This window comes from Callithrix jacchus, chromosome 3 (assembly GCF_049354715.1).
Source record: "Callithrix jacchus isolate 240 chromosome 3, calJac240_pri, whole genome shotgun sequence".
NCBI classification, from domain to species: Eukaryota; Metazoa; Chordata; class Mammalia; order Primates; family Cebidae; genus Callithrix; species Callithrix jacchus.
Genome location: NC_133504.1, coordinates 116,570,827 through 116,586,551, shown reverse-complemented (window position 1 = coordinate 116,586,551; position 15,725 = coordinate 116,570,827). Strand labels below are relative to the sequence as shown.

Here is a 15,725-nt window from a genome sequence, read left to right as displayed (position 1 = left end):
TTCCTTCATCCCTTCCTTCCTCCCTCCCTTCCTCCTTCCCTCCCTTCCTGCCTTCCTCCCTTCCTCCTTCCCTCCCTTCCTCCCCCCCAAAAAAAAAACCAGCATTGAATTGGTACAAAAGCAGGCACATAGACCAATAGAATAGGTCAGAGAACCCAGAAAAAAAAGAGCTGCACACCTACAATGATCTGTTCTTTGATAAAGTCGACAATAACAGGCAATGGTTAAGGGATTCCTTGTTCGTGGTGCCGGGATAGCTGGCTAGCCATACGCAGAAGATTGAAACTGGATCCCTTCCTTACACCACATACAAAAATCAACTCAAGAAGAATTAAAGACTTCAGTATAAAATCCATAACTATAAAAAGTATGGAAGAAAACCTAGGAAATACCATTCTGGATATCAGTCCTGGCAAAGGCTTCATGATGAAGACTTCAAAAGCAATTATAATGAAAATAAAAATTAAAAGTGAAACCTAATTACACTAAAGATCTCCTGTACAGCAAAAGAAACTACCAACATAGTAAACAAACGGTCTGCAGAATGGGAGAAAATATTTGCAAACTATGCATCTGACAAAGGTCTAATATCCAGACTCTATAAGAAACTTACACAAATCAACAAGAAAGGACGTGAACAAACACTTATTAAAGGAAGTCATACATGGAGCCAACAAGCATATGGAAAAAAATGTTCAATATCACTAATTACTAGGGAAATGCATATGAAAACTACAGTGAGATACCATCTCACACCAGTCAGAATGGCTATTACTAAAAACTCAAAAAAATAATAGATGCTGGTTAGATTGCAGAGAAAAGGGAATGCTTATACACCACTGGTGAGAATGTAAATTAGTTCAACCATTGCAGAAAACAGTCTAGAGATTTCTCAAAAAACTTAAAATAGAACTACCATTTAACCTAGCAATCTCATTACTGGGTATATAACCAAAGGGATATAAATCCTTCTACCATAAAGACACATGAACATATATGTTTACTGCAGCACTATTAACAACAACAAAACATAGAATCAATCTAGATGCTCATCAATGCTGGATTGGATAAAGCATGTGTGGTAGATATACACCATGGAATACTAGGCAGCCATAAAAAACAATGAAATCATGTCCTGTGCAGAAACATGGATGGAGCTGGAGGCCATTAGCCTAAGCAAACTAATTCAAAAACAGAAAACACAATACAACATGTTTTTACTTTTAAGCTATGCATTGAGTACACATGGGCACAAAGAAGGGAATGATAGACAATGGAGTTTTTTCGAGGGTAGAGGAGAGAAAATTGAAAAACTACATATTGGATATTATGCTCATTACTGAGGTGATGAAACTATCTGTACAGCAAACCCCCTTGACCTGCAATTTACTCATGTAACAAACCTGCATATATATCCCTTGAACCTATAAAAGTTGGAAAAAAAAAGAAATGTTGCTTGTATACAAAGATACTAGAAACTTCCTCCTTGTTTTTGTAACATAATTTTTATCCAAAAATATTTTAAATTTAACATTTTAAAGTTATATTGAGAAAATGCAACCACTCGATAGAACAAAAAAAAACTTTTTGGTAAATCAGGGGAAATATTAGAAAAAACACATGCTTACTGTGAGGTCCTATTCATTTAATTCTGAATTTTTAAGCCAAGAAATCAATCAAATGTTACATTCACAATTTTTGTAGGATAAATAGTACCCAGTTAAGAAGAAGTACAGTTATTATTAAATACAAATGTTCGAGAGATAGTCTTCTCATGGATGTTCAGCTCATCATCAGACAATCTGCAGTTTAATCAGTTCATAGGCTTCACTCGTAATTACAATAGCATAGGGTAGTCTACCATTGAGCTCTATCACCATTCCTTTTGTAGCCAATGATATTGGTGATAAAATCTGTGACAAAAATAAATGTTAATGAAATTCTGGTGATTCTCTCTGTGGGTAATGAACAATTGTTACAAGGATTTAGAAAAAGAGAGTGAGATAGAAATAGAGATAGACATAGCAATATAGAAATAGAGAGGAACATAGAATTTTAAATATATATATTTATTTAGAGCACTGGAACTGACCTTTCATTGTATAATACTCACTGCTCCAGATGAAGGGAGAGAGGCAAGTTCTTCCTCAAAATATTCTGAAAAGCAATGATTTCTGAAAAGAGGATTTATTTATATAGGAACCTAAGGATTTGGAAGCAAGAACGGAGCCTTAACCCCTACATCTCCAAAACTGTAAGTTAAAGAATCCAGTGGGCCAAGTGGCTTTGACAAGACTTCACTGGCAGGAAAGATCATCAAAAACTTCACATTATTCAAGGGAAGTCCGTTTTGATGACCTTCATTCTACACAAGGTCTTAAGAATTGGTGGGAGGACTGGTTCCAGCCCAGTGGGTAACTGAAGCCAGAATCACCATGTATCTTAGCTCAGTGGCTGCACTTTCAGAAAAACCTTTGACCACATGGGTGTGAAATGAAAAGAGTTTCAGCCTAGGATTCTAAGAGGGCACCAGTGAGCACTGGATAGACAGGGAGCTATTCACTAACCATCTGACAACTGACTGCAACAGCAAGAAGCAAGGGCAGAAGTAGACTCATCCACTATCCTGGTTTGCTTTGTACTTGGCATTTGAAAGCTGTGCTAATCCCAGGCCCCTTCTCAAATTAATCAAACCCTGAAGGTTGTGGGAAATTAGTGTTGTGGAGAAGGCATTAAGAGAGTGATTCTGGACTTTGTTAATAATAAAAGTGGTCTTCTCAAACAATTATTTGGAAAAATGCAAGAAATGCAACAATATTTATTCCCCAGGTGTATGAAGCAAGTAGTAACAATTCCATGGAGCTCAGTCACCACATTGAAACAAACAGCTGGAGCTGATCAGCCACAGTTAGTCCTAAACTTGCCAAGTGACTTCTGCTAAGCTTCATACAACTGAAGGAAGAGAATTCAGAAAGCACGTGTATCCAGTGTCTATGCCAGGAAAAAATAAATGCAGCCCTTGACAAATCTTCAGTATGAATTTTGGCATCCTTAATGCCCAAAGTGGCTTTCCATAATTGAATTGTTTATTAAGTATCCTGAAGAAGCCCTTGTTTTCCTTAATAATATCTGATGGCCTATGGCCATCCAAAGTGCTTATTTAGTGTTTATTAAAACTATAAACATATTGTGTACTTGTCATTTCCCTACCATACATCTTATAAAACTGCCACCAAAGACAATGTCCACTAAAATATTCAACATTCCTGGGTGAAAAATTATCTTTCAGTTAATGCTAAAAAGAAAAAAATTTGAAAGGAAATATGCTTTTCTTTATATTCTGATATCCACTCATTCATTCATTCAGTCAGTCATCCATCCTTTCTATTATTTCAATTATTGTCTTAAAGTACGAACTATGTGACAGTCATTTGCTATGTGCTGTAGATACAAAGATGTGTGGAATGCATCTTAAACCTCTAGAGATGCCCAGATAAAGTGGAAGAGAAAGATAAGCACATAATATATTAACAGGATGCTGTAGATGGTATGGGCTTATAATGGGGGTTGTATTTAACCTGGAGGTAAAGGAAGACTTGTAAAGGAAGCAATGTATGAGCTGAGTCTTGAAGAGTGAGGGAGAAGCAGGCATCAAGATGAGTCCCAGCTTTCAGACTTGGCACTCGTCAATCCTGGTGCCAGTAACTAAGATAAAGAAGGAACAAAAAAGGACTCATTTCTGGGAGACCATAAACAGTTCCATTTGATAATTGCACCTTGATAATGCTGCCTTGGTTTTGATCACAGTATGGCATAGCTGATTGGCACCTGCTTTCAGGTCAGCTGAACCAAGTTCATATCCCATCTCTACCACTTACTAATGACATTACCTTGGGCAAAGGTCTTAAATTCTCAGGGCCATGGTTTTCTCACCTATAAAACAGAATTAATGATACATACTTAGGCTACAAGGGTTAAAATGTACAATACCAATAAAATTGATAATCCTTTTAATAATTCTTTAAAATAACCTCTTGAGCCTGGTGTGAACCCAAACTGAATCTATTTTGCTCCTCTTTTTTGGTCTTGGTCTTTGCTAATGAGTGGTGCACTTCTTTCTGTTGACTACTCTCACCTTTATGCCATGCTGGCTGGTTTCCTGGTGGCCTACCATTTTTCCATCTAGAGTTGAACCTCCTTATTCCCAACATGTTTCATAGAGAGTGTTGAGAAGCACATACTATCTCACTGCTGTCTTTAATCCTTGAGGGAGTGAGTAAACAAAAACGAAAGTACATGTTATCTCTGCTGTTCAAATATCTGTCACCTGTTGGAACTACACCTTGCTGATTGATGGGGTGTTTATAGCTATTGACTTTGTCCTAACTTCCTTCATTCTTCAATCCTCCATCATCCAAGGGGAGTAATGTCACCCCCGTCCCCCGTCTTGGAGTGAAGCCAGGGTACACAGTAATGTCGTTCTGCTGGACTGCTCACGTGCACTGGAGGGTGACAGCTGGATCCCAAGCAGCTGTAGTATGACTAGCTGAAGTGGGATAATCATGAGCTGGGAGGAAAGAGGAAATGCTTTCAGGATTCACTGAAGCGCAACTTTAAGAAACACAGAAAAACTGGAGCCAATTAGGAAACTCAGGCTGACAAGCAGCTATCAGGAACCAACTTTTTAAACAAAAGCATCAGGCTAACTAAGAAACAGTCACAAACCGCAAAATATCTTTCAGATAGACGTGGCCAGTGGTAATTAAAGCACATTTCCTGTGTGCTCAGTTTAGCAAGGACTGCCGAACCATTGAGGATATTTTTGGCTACATGCTCATCCAGATTTCAATGCCTTCTATTTGAAGAGGGACGATCAGATGTCTTTCCCCTAATCTATCTGTTTTGCAGGGCATATAGAAGTAGGGCCTTCCAGCCATTCTTTATTGAGATAAAATGACTTCAGCAACTAGAAGAAAAAGAAACACAGCACATGAGGTTAGTAAGCCAGAGATTTGGGTCAAACAGTGAATGATCTGACAGACTGAGGCTGAGGAGTTCAGTATGTTGTACCAATGATTTAGAGCTAGATTCAAATCCCAATTCTGCAACAATGTGATGATTTTCCTCCTGGCCATTAAAATGGCGAGAAAGTACCTCTCAGGGCTTTCTAAGTATTATGAGAAATAATGCATAGTGTGCTCATAATAGATACTTTAAAAACAGTTAGTTCCCTACTCTCTCTTTTATGTACTAAGGGAAAACAGTCAGACATAGAAGTGGGACTTTAGTTATACCCTTAGCCATGCCATACATGACTTTCTCATGTTCAGAGTTTCCTTTCTGATTAAAGAAATGAACATGATGTTATCATAACCTAATTTTGGTATTCATTTGTAAGTTAGCTAGTAAATAATGCAGTTACTTTAACATCTATTTCCCTCCATGAGGACATACACTTGAAGAATGCTTTTATTTATGGTATACAGTTTTTTTTAAAGTAAGCTCCAAGTCGAATTTTCCAGCTTGATGTCAGAAAGTGGGAAGGATAGTGAACAGGTAAGATTCTGAGGGCTTCCCCAACCAGAGCAGCCTTTGAAATAGTTCATGCACTGGCCTTCCCATAAGGTTTTTCTATACATAAACATAAATGTCCATAGCTGAAAAATTAAGTTCAAAAGTCATTCTTCTATAATATTTGTGTTAAAAAGACTTGGGTAAAAAATTATTAACTTTACACCATGGGTCAATGAACACGGCCACTCCTCTCGTTTAGTCTATGCAGGGCCAGAAATTGATACATAGTGTGGAAACAGTTCTCTGTCCCCACCAGAAACATTTCTGCAGTGAACTGGCCCCAATATGATGCAGGGAATAGGAAACTTTTCAAGGATACTGAGTTGGGGGTTACCAAGACAACCTTCAGGTTTGATGATTCCCTATGAGGACTCACAGGACTCAACCTATAGTGAACTTCATAGTCATGACTTATTACAACTAAAAGATACCAAGCATAATCAATACAAGAAAAAGATTCAAGCAGCTAAGTCTGGAGGAAACCAGGAGCAGACTTCAAGAGTCTTCTTCCAGAGGAGTCACATAGGATGGGATTAATTCTCCCAGCAATGAGTTGTGACAGCACATGGGAAATTTAGCCCAGAACAAGTACCAGTTGCCAACTGTGTGTCAGTTGCATTTGTGCTATCACAAGGTGTGTTCTCAAGGAATTTTCTCCATGCATATTCAAATAAGCTTTGATGTTATGTATTCAGTATTTATATAACTTGTACTATTACACATTCTATACTGATTTTCACAAATTTTATTTCCTTGGTGGATTTCAGTGTTTCATCCATGATTGGACTGAGTTAAGCAATCATGTGATATTGCTAATCTTCTACTAGAGAAGACTCAGGTTCTAAAGAGGCAGAGGAGTATGTGAGGAAAGAACTGACTGACATTAGGATCTGAGCGGCTTCCTGTGCTCTCTCTCCAACCCCTTGTTTTAGCAAATGGGCTGCCTTTCAGGATTTGTATGAAGGGCTATTGCCCAAACTCATTCTCCATGCCACCTCTCAGAAGTCCTCACTCCCCCTCGGGGTGAGGAGTTGGAATGGCATGGCAGGCAGAGCAGTGCATCCCTAGACACCTTTATATAAGATATTAAGATCTATTAAAAGGTCATTTAAACTCTGAAGAAGGAACAACAACAATAAAAGAATAGACTTAGTATTGTGGACAATATAAAAAATGAACTACCAAATGCCCATTCCATTCAAGTTTCTCTATCAATAAAAGTGGTATTAAATCCAAATTTAAGAGGAAAACAACTGAAGTTCAAAAAGATAAGGGAACTGCAAATTGTACGCAACTCTCCTTAGTCCTCATGAATTGTATCATCCTGCTTGCAAAGAGCATGGAATACCCACAGGAGACCTGGGTTTTCATTTTCTGATTTTAGAGACAAAGAAGACAGATATGAAGAGTCTACAGATGGGCAAATGTTTTCATGTTCAAAAAGAAAAGAATGTAGTTATAGCAAATAAAAAACTTCTTGAGATTCATTCTGAGCAAGATTCTATAGACAACAACAATAGAACATTGTGATACTATACTGCATGCCAGGCATTGTGCCCCGTGCTTTACAGATCTTAACATTTTATGTCCACAATGGCCTTCTGAGGTAGGTACATCTGAGGTTCTCACTGTGCTGCTCCCTTGCTTAGAGTCTCACCTTCTCCAAATGGGCTAAAGATTTTCTCTCAAAATCACATTCTTCTGCTAGAAAATAATTCTGATTAGTACAACACTTTTCCACCACATATCGTAAAGGATAGGGGTGGGGTGGAGGGAAATAGGCTTCTTCTCTATTAAAATTATTATGAAAATCCTATTCTGTGTTCTGAATGTGCTTCTTTTCTATGATCCAGACAACCTGAAACTTGTAGGAGAATCACCAAACGACCAAATCAAGGTTCCCTGAGTGGGAGACAGTTACTGAGTCACCTGGTCTCTCTGCTGTCCCTGTCACCCATGAGACTGGGAAAGTGAGCCTGGCCTCTTCCATTCCCCAAAATCTATAGATAGCCTTTCTCTAAGCTTCATCCAGCAATGAGAAGTGTGCCCTCATCTTTGAAAATGCTGAGTGTGTAAGGTGCTTGAGCTGGGATTAAGGAGAAACTGTATAAACCTTTGTTTATTCTGAATATTAGCCTATTTCATATCATTCATCCAGGTCCATGTAATTCCTGGTTCAAGTATGTATTCTTTCACATTATTTGCCTGTTCTTGTGTAAACCAAAATTGATGGAGAGAGTTCTGGGTAGCTACATCTGTTTCTCAGATGCAGTCCTCTTATTCTCATGGTCATTTGCATTTCTGAGATCCTAATCCTATTCTCTTAGCTTTATGCCATTTCCGAGAACTCTGGGGTTACATCTGACTGGGGGAAGCCTTCTTTTCTAGCTAGTGTAGACCTGCCCTTCTTTACCAAGAACTTCTTCCTTGCTGATCAAATTTTCTCTAGAACAGTAATTCTCTTCAGGGTTTCCTTCACCATATGAAACTTGATACAGACAACAGGCTAGGTTAAAATACTTTTTCTTTCTTTTTTTTCAGCTGAATGGGTTTTCAACAACTACACATATTCTCAAATTTTAATTTTAGTGTAATCAGTTTGAGTGAGTTGTTTGTTTTATGGCTCCTATGTATAAATGTGAAAGAGCAAGATAATAGGTGAAGGGACATGAGAAAGGTATTTTATTGCTTTTGTTTGTTTGGTTGGAAATGATGCAATTTCGTGGTTATTATATATGAGTATCACAAAAAAGACTGCCTAAAAAGGCATGCCGAAAAATCAGAAGAACTCGGTTTTTTAGCTCCTTTAAGGTCAGAATAAGGTAATGGTTGAGAGCATAAGCTCCGGAGTTGGACAAGCCTGGCTTTCAGTGCTGGCTTCTATACTTACCTTCTATACATACTTCTATGACTTAGTGACTTAGTCTTTTTCACACACAATTTATTAAAATATCTCATTGTGAGGTGGAAATTATATAATACATAAAACATAGTAAACACCTAAAAAAAGAGTAGTCATTATTTTAGTAGAAACTAGATAAATCCTTGCATTATTTTGGGGCTAGCCTCATGAATAACAAGAGTAGGCTTCATGGTCTAATTTGAGTTACGCCCTCATGATCCGCTTGCTCATCCTCCCACTGGCCTTCAGGAAGTAAGGCTCTTGAATCTAGTTTATTAAATAAGCTGGATTCAATAGAGTACAAGATTAAAAAAAGAAAAGAAAACAACTTTTCCTCTTGCCACTGTCTCTTTGAATCTACACTCCCAACTTGTTTTTTCTCTACCTCTGAGTGAATATTGGACAGAACTCATAGTTCACATGATACTATTAAGTAATAAGGCACTATTAAATAAGTTAAAACCTAATCTTATTCAAAAATTACATAAATCTAAATTCATTCAATTTAAATCTCCCTCACACCAGTTCAGGTCTCCTTTAGGTTTCCAAGCTGTGGAGGTGGAGAATGGCTGCTGGCTGCTGCTTTATTTCCTTTCTTTGTTCTTTATTAAAGCCTGTCTGCAAGAAGAAAAGATCGAACTAGTGTTAGCTCCCAACATCTCAATTCAAATTAAGTTATTAAATTAGCTCTCAACTCCTTACTTCCCCATGGCAGCCTCAGTGAACATCACTGATTCCCTTTAAGTATGGGTACAGTTGTGCACATTTTGGCAAGGAGAGAAAGACGAGGGACCTCAGCCTCATCGGTCTGACTCCCCTCTGCACAGGGTCTTAGCCAGGCTGGTATTTGGGGGTGTCCATGGCAACGGGCTGGGTTGGCTTGTTGTGGCTATGTGTCACAGACAGGGCAGGCTACATAATTTGTGGAGTCCTGTGCAAAATTAAAATGCGGGATCCTTGTTCAAAAATTATTAAGAATTTTAAGACAGCAACAGGAGAGCATTAAGCTAAGCTCCAGACAGGTCACATGGCTCTGAACTGTACCCATAGCTAGAGGGAATCATCTTTAATCATTAAGCAAATCCAAGAGGAACTTGTGACAGGAAATCAAGTGAAGAATTAGGGTTCTGTTCCCAGGCAGGAGTGGAGACTAAAAACAAAGTCCACAACTGAAGCAATAAAAGGAGGTGATTCAGGAAGAGCCTGTAGGATTCCCAGAAAGAGACCTGAGGGCACTGGCTGGTTTATAAAGCCATAAACATGTGGTGTTATTTACACCACTGTGCAGGGTACCTGAGTGAGGCAACTGTACAAAGCTCTAAGAGCTCCTAGTGCACAGAGTGATGGGCAGCCTTCCTCTAGACCTGGCTGTGCCTCACACTATTTTCCTGTCTGTGCAGGGTCTCCCTTCAGGTCCTTCATCAAAGCCCCAGCAAATTTTCATGTGGTGGATGACAGTGTTCAATGTTGAAAGACTGACATAGCAGTACAGAAAGAAAGGTCCCAGAAGCACCTATTCCTTAAGAATAGTCAGCAGATCATAATGCATTCATTGAATGTCAGACTTTCAAAGCAAGTCTGCATCTATGGTTTCATGGACATGATATCCGTGTTCATAGAATCACAAGGTTGAGTTTCAGTAAAAACATCCCTGTTAGATGAGGCCATCAGAGCCCTCTTTCTGAAAGACAAAATGTGAGAAGACTGACCACTGACCACCACAACCTCCCTGAGCCTGGAATCAGCTCTGGGCCCCACCCCACCCTGTGGGTCCCAGACAGGGTAGGGCCCAGAGCTGACCTTGTCTCACTGCTGACCTTCAGCTTCACCTCTTCCTCACCAGGAGGAAAGCTTGGCTTTCCTCTTCTTGATGCTATTTCTTAGCCAGGAGGAGAAAGTGCAAGGAAGGGGATGGACATTGTTCTGCAAAGATTAGTGAGACCCTTCTCTCAAAAATAGATATTACCTATTTCATAGACATGAAAATGCCTTCCTAAATACTAAAATATTATATGTGAGTTGCTTTGATCTGCAATGTCCTGCCATGTCACTGTGGCTCAGATTACTTCAAAATGGTCAATTGATGTGAGAAAAAAAAAATCAGTGGCTTCTCTACAATGTAATCCAAATACTTGTCACTTATAAATTTTTTTTTGAGACAGTGTCACTCCGTCACCCAGACTGGAATGCAGTGGTGCAAGCTCAGCTCACTACAACCTCCACCTCTGGGTTCAAGCCATTCTCCCACCTCAGCTTCCTGAGTAGCTGGGATTACAGGTATGTGCCACCACACCTAGTTAATTTTTGTATTTTTTATAGAGACAAGATGTCACCATGTTAGCCAGGCTGGTCTCAAACTCTGGACTCCTTCCTTGCACTTTATACAAAAATTAACTCAAAAATGGATTAAGACATCTAGGGCAATACCATTCAGGACATAAGCACTGGCAAAGATTTCATGACAACATTGCCAAAAGCAATTGCAACAGAAGCAAAAATTGACCAATTGGATCTAATTAAACTAAAGAGCTTCTGCACAGCAAAAGAAACTATCATCAGAGCGAACAGGCAACCTATAGAGAGGGAGAAAATTTTTGCAATTTACCCATCTGACATAGGTCTAATATCCAGAATCTACAAAGAACTTAAACAAATTTACAAGAAAAAAAAACAAATGACCCCATTAAAAAGCAGGCAAAGGACATGAACAGACACTTCTCAAAAGAAGACATTCATGTGGCCAACAAACATTTGAAGAAAAGCTCAACATGGCTGATCATTAGAGAAATGCAAATCAAAACCATAATGAGGTTCCATCTCACACCAGTCAGAATGGCATTTATTAAAAAGTCAAGAAAGAGCAGATGCTGGCAAAGTTATAGAGAAATAGGAAAGCTTTTACACTATTGGTGGTAGTGTAAACTAATTCAACCATTGTAGAAGACAGTGCGGTGATTCCTGAAAGATCTAACACCAGAAATACTTTTTGACCCAGCAATTCTATTATTGGGTATACACCTAAAGGAATATAAATCATTCCATTACAAACGAACAAACGCGTATGTTCATTGAAGCACTATTCACAATGGTAAAAGACAAGGAATCAACCCAAAGCCCATCAATGATATACTGAATGAAGAAAATGTAATACATATATATCATAGAATACTATGCAGCCATACAAAGAAACAAGATCATGTTTTTTGCAGGAACATGGATGGAGCTGGAAGCCATTATCCTCAGCAAACTAATGCAGAAACAGAAAACCAAACACCACGGGGCCTGTCAGGGGTGGGATAGGAAGAGAAAAGAACATTAGAAAAGATAGCTAATGGATGCTGGGCTTAGGTTGATAGGTGCAGCAAACCACAATGGCACACATTTACGTATTTAATAAACCTGAACATCCTGCACATGTACCCTGAACTTAAAATTAAAAAGAAATTTCTCCTGGACTAACACCTTTGTTTAAGTCTAATATTGTTTATTTATTTAATTGTTCTCAACATAGATATGTAAAATTGTGTTTAAATACTATGTCACTAATATGTTTTAAAACCTGTTAAAGAGAGACAAAATTATCCCAATATTGTAAAAAGAAAATGTTTTGTACATGAGTACTTATATATAATGCATATTGTTATATAATTTTAATGTTAAATGATATAATACAATAAAATGATATATAGCATGTCACACACACACACATGAGTGCGCATGCACACACACACACACACACACACACACACACACACACACAATGTTTAAAGAAAGAGAAAAAGAAGATTAAGAAAAAAATCCACAAAAAAATTATAGTAATTCTCTGGGGAGTAGAGTTGGAGATGGTTTTTATTTTCTTCTTTACCTTTTTCTTTGCTTTTCAAATGTTTTACATTGATAAAACACTGCATATTGTCAGAGGTGACAAATCATTATTTTTAAATGTCCCTTGTGAGCCAATAAGACATGTTTATTTAAACATTTCCAGGCTTTAAAAAACACTCCTTTAATATAGTCATGATATTTTCTTGCAATATGCATGTTCACACAACTCCTTTCCCCACTAGAATTTATTATCTTACAATATGTGATTTACCTGCTTTTATATTCCTATCTACTCAGCTATTTAGTATACATAGTAAATGCTTAGTAAATGTTTGTAGGACATGAGAATACATATATGAGTAAATGCAGCTAGGCCATTTTAAAATTCAGACCTAGCTAAATAACTCTACTTTTGTTGCCTTTTCCCCAAGCTCACCAGTTCATTTTCTGTACTAATTTTAAGTAAAATTTTAAACTTTTTCCAAAACATTTAATTTTACTTTCATAAAAACAAAACTTTTTTGTAATCATTTTTTCATTGGTTTCCCTAGTATTCTATTAAATTATATAGTTAAAAATATCGAGTTCAACTGGCATGAATAAGCTAAGTTTCAAAACAGCAGACACTCAAGTGTGGAAGAAGCGAGGGAGAGAACTAGAAAGTGGTACAAGGGCAGTGATACTTCAGCATGCAAGGGACATTTGTGTGGCTTTAAAAAAAACTGGAGCAAGTAAGCTAAGCGGAGTTCAGTTAAAAGAGGTCTGAGTTGCTTGCATCAGGCCACCTGCTTTGCCTACAGGATTCTTTTGAGGGCACCAGCACTCTGTGCATCATGAGCATTTGCTCCTGCTTTTTGGAAGCAAAATGAAATGGCCGAAAAACAAGAAACAGAATCAACAAAACTAAACAAAGAAATAAGAGCTCAAATTGTCTGTTCAGCATGTGTGTGTGTGTGTGTGTGTGTGTGTGTGTGTGTGTGTGTTTCTGGCACTGAAAGAGTTAAATTTTGGAAAAATAAATCAATTAGATGTAAGAGGGGAAAAAAACTTCCAGTCACTTTGTTACAAAAATATCCTACATTCTGGGAAACTGGCCCAAAATCTAGCAAGATTTGGATTTCATATTAGACAAGCAGCATCAGCCACAGAAGAACTTTCTAGTAAAAAAGTGTGCATAGAAAAAAAACTGGAATTATTTGAAAGAGAAAAAAATTGAAAATAAACAGGGAGGGCTGGGCATGGTGGCTTATGCCTGTAATCACAGTACTTTGGGAGGCCAAAGTAAGTAAATCACCTGAGGTCAGGAGTTCAAGACCAGCCTGACCAACATGGTGAAACCCCATCTCTACTGAAAATACAAAAATTAGCTGGGCTTGGTGGTGAGTGCCTATAATCCCAGCTACTCAGGAAACTGAAGCAGGAGAATCACTTGAATCTGGGAGGTGGAGGTTGCGGTGAGCCAAGATCATGCCATTGCACTCCAACCTGGGCTATAAAGCAAGACTCCATCAAAAAAAAGAATGAATGAACAAGAAAGAAAGAGAGAGAGAAAGAAGAAAGGAAGGAAGAAAAGAAAAGAGAAGAGAAGAAAAGAAAACCAGGAGGTCAGAAATCATCAGAAATCATAACTTGAGTTTGACTTATGTCTAAATTACTCTTGAACTTCCATCTTAAATATAGTGTTTGCATGCTTAAGTTTAAATGGTTTGATAAATATTTTTCCCCAAAAAAAATAAGTTTAGTTAAAACCTTGATTAAGACCCTAGCCTTATTGTTTGAATTCTGTAACCATCCTAGTATTCCTAGACTATGTAGCCCATCAACATTTCAGAATTTTATTTTGATGAGTAAATAAAACTAAACATAGATATAAACCTAGGTACACAGCAACCATAAACATCATAATTACACACACATATATGTGTATATACATACACAAATTCATAGATTAAAACTGCTTCTCCACTTCTTCACTTGAGGAAAAACTCAGGGACAGTGTCTTCATTTAACATTGAACTAAATTTGTTTATTTTTCCTTGGCTGTACCTAGCATTTTCTTTGATTATATATTATTAAGTTATATTATTAGAGACTGTTTAGAGTATTGCAGAAGTGTTTTAAAGGCAAATTATTTTCTAATGAAATCACTATTTCTTATAGCAGATGTGATTCATAAAATACCTGTCAACAGATGAGGAAAGAAATCTATTTGTGTAATGGGTAAAAGATACATATATCTTGTTTTGTAAAAAGAGACTAATGTTCAGAAGTTTTAAGAACTTTGTGTAAACCAAGGTGCTGTTTTAGTAATTATATATACATTAAGTAAAGTAATATAAAATCAATCATTAAATCACATACAAATGTATTTGGCAACTCATCTGATCTATACTAGTTTTAAAGAAAAATTTGCAATATAGTCATGGTTGTTTCCATGTCTAGAAAAATGTGAAAAACTCAAAATGAAAATATTTGATAGATTTACTTTGCTGATATGATGTTTGTTCTACAAAGAAATGGGACAATAAACATTGCTAGTAATAAGATATGATTGAAATTTGTTGTAATATTTAGTCTTAACAGTTTTTCTATTATTTTTTTATGTTCTATTTTTTCTTTCTTTACTTTTTATTTCATCACAGTGCAAACTCTATAAAAGCAGACACTTATCCTCAGAAACTGTGCTTTCCTTTTACTTTAACCTTGAAGTAATAATTAGTGCCATTTAGACATCTAATCAACTTTTTTCCTTATTCAAAAATATCCCTCCTTACACCAAAAGCACAATAATAAAAGAAAAAAAGATAAATTTGTCATCAAAATTAAAAACTATTGTAATACAAAGGACACAGTCAAGAGAATGAAAGACAACCTATGGCATGACACAAAGGTTTTTTCAAATTATGTATTTGATAAGGGACTTGTATCCAGAATATACAAAGAACTATTACAACTCAATAATAAAAAGACAAATAACCTCACTTTAAAAATGGAAGGATTTGGATACACATTTCCCCAAAGAAGATACACAAAGGACCAGTAAGCACAAAAAAAGATGTTCAGCATCATTAGCCATCAGGGAAATGTAAATCAAAATCATAATGAGACACCACTTCATACCCACTAGGATAGCTATTCTCAAAAAGTCAGATAACAACATGTGTTGGCAAACCTATGGAAAACTGAAACTGCCACATACTGTTGGTAGGAATATTAGATTAAGAGCCACTTTGGAAAACAATATGGCAATTCTCCAGTGGTTAAATGTACAGTTATACAATTCAGCAATTCCACTCCTAGTTATATACCCAAAAGAAATGAAAACACATGCTTGCAAAACGATTTGTACATAAGTGTTTATAGCAGCACTATTCACAATAGTCAAAAAGTGGAAACAACCAAAATGTCTACCAATTGATGACTG

General features: G+C 37.1%; 1 long non-coding RNA gene across 1 annotated transcript in view; it reads right to left on the bottom strand.

The window, feature by feature from the left end:
• Positions 1-104: 104 nt before the first annotated feature.
• The window catches only part of LOC118152259 (uncharacterized), a 135,208-nt gene continuing 119,587 nt past the window's right edge, over positions 105-15,725 (bottom strand). The window contains exons 4-5 of the long non-coding RNA XR_013533051.1: positions 8,999-9,094; positions 105-4,966 (exon numbers count right to left, since the gene is read on the bottom strand). This is a non-coding gene — a long non-coding RNA (uncharacterized LOC118152259). The remainder of the gene's footprint in view (positions 4,967-8,998; positions 9,095-15,725) is intronic.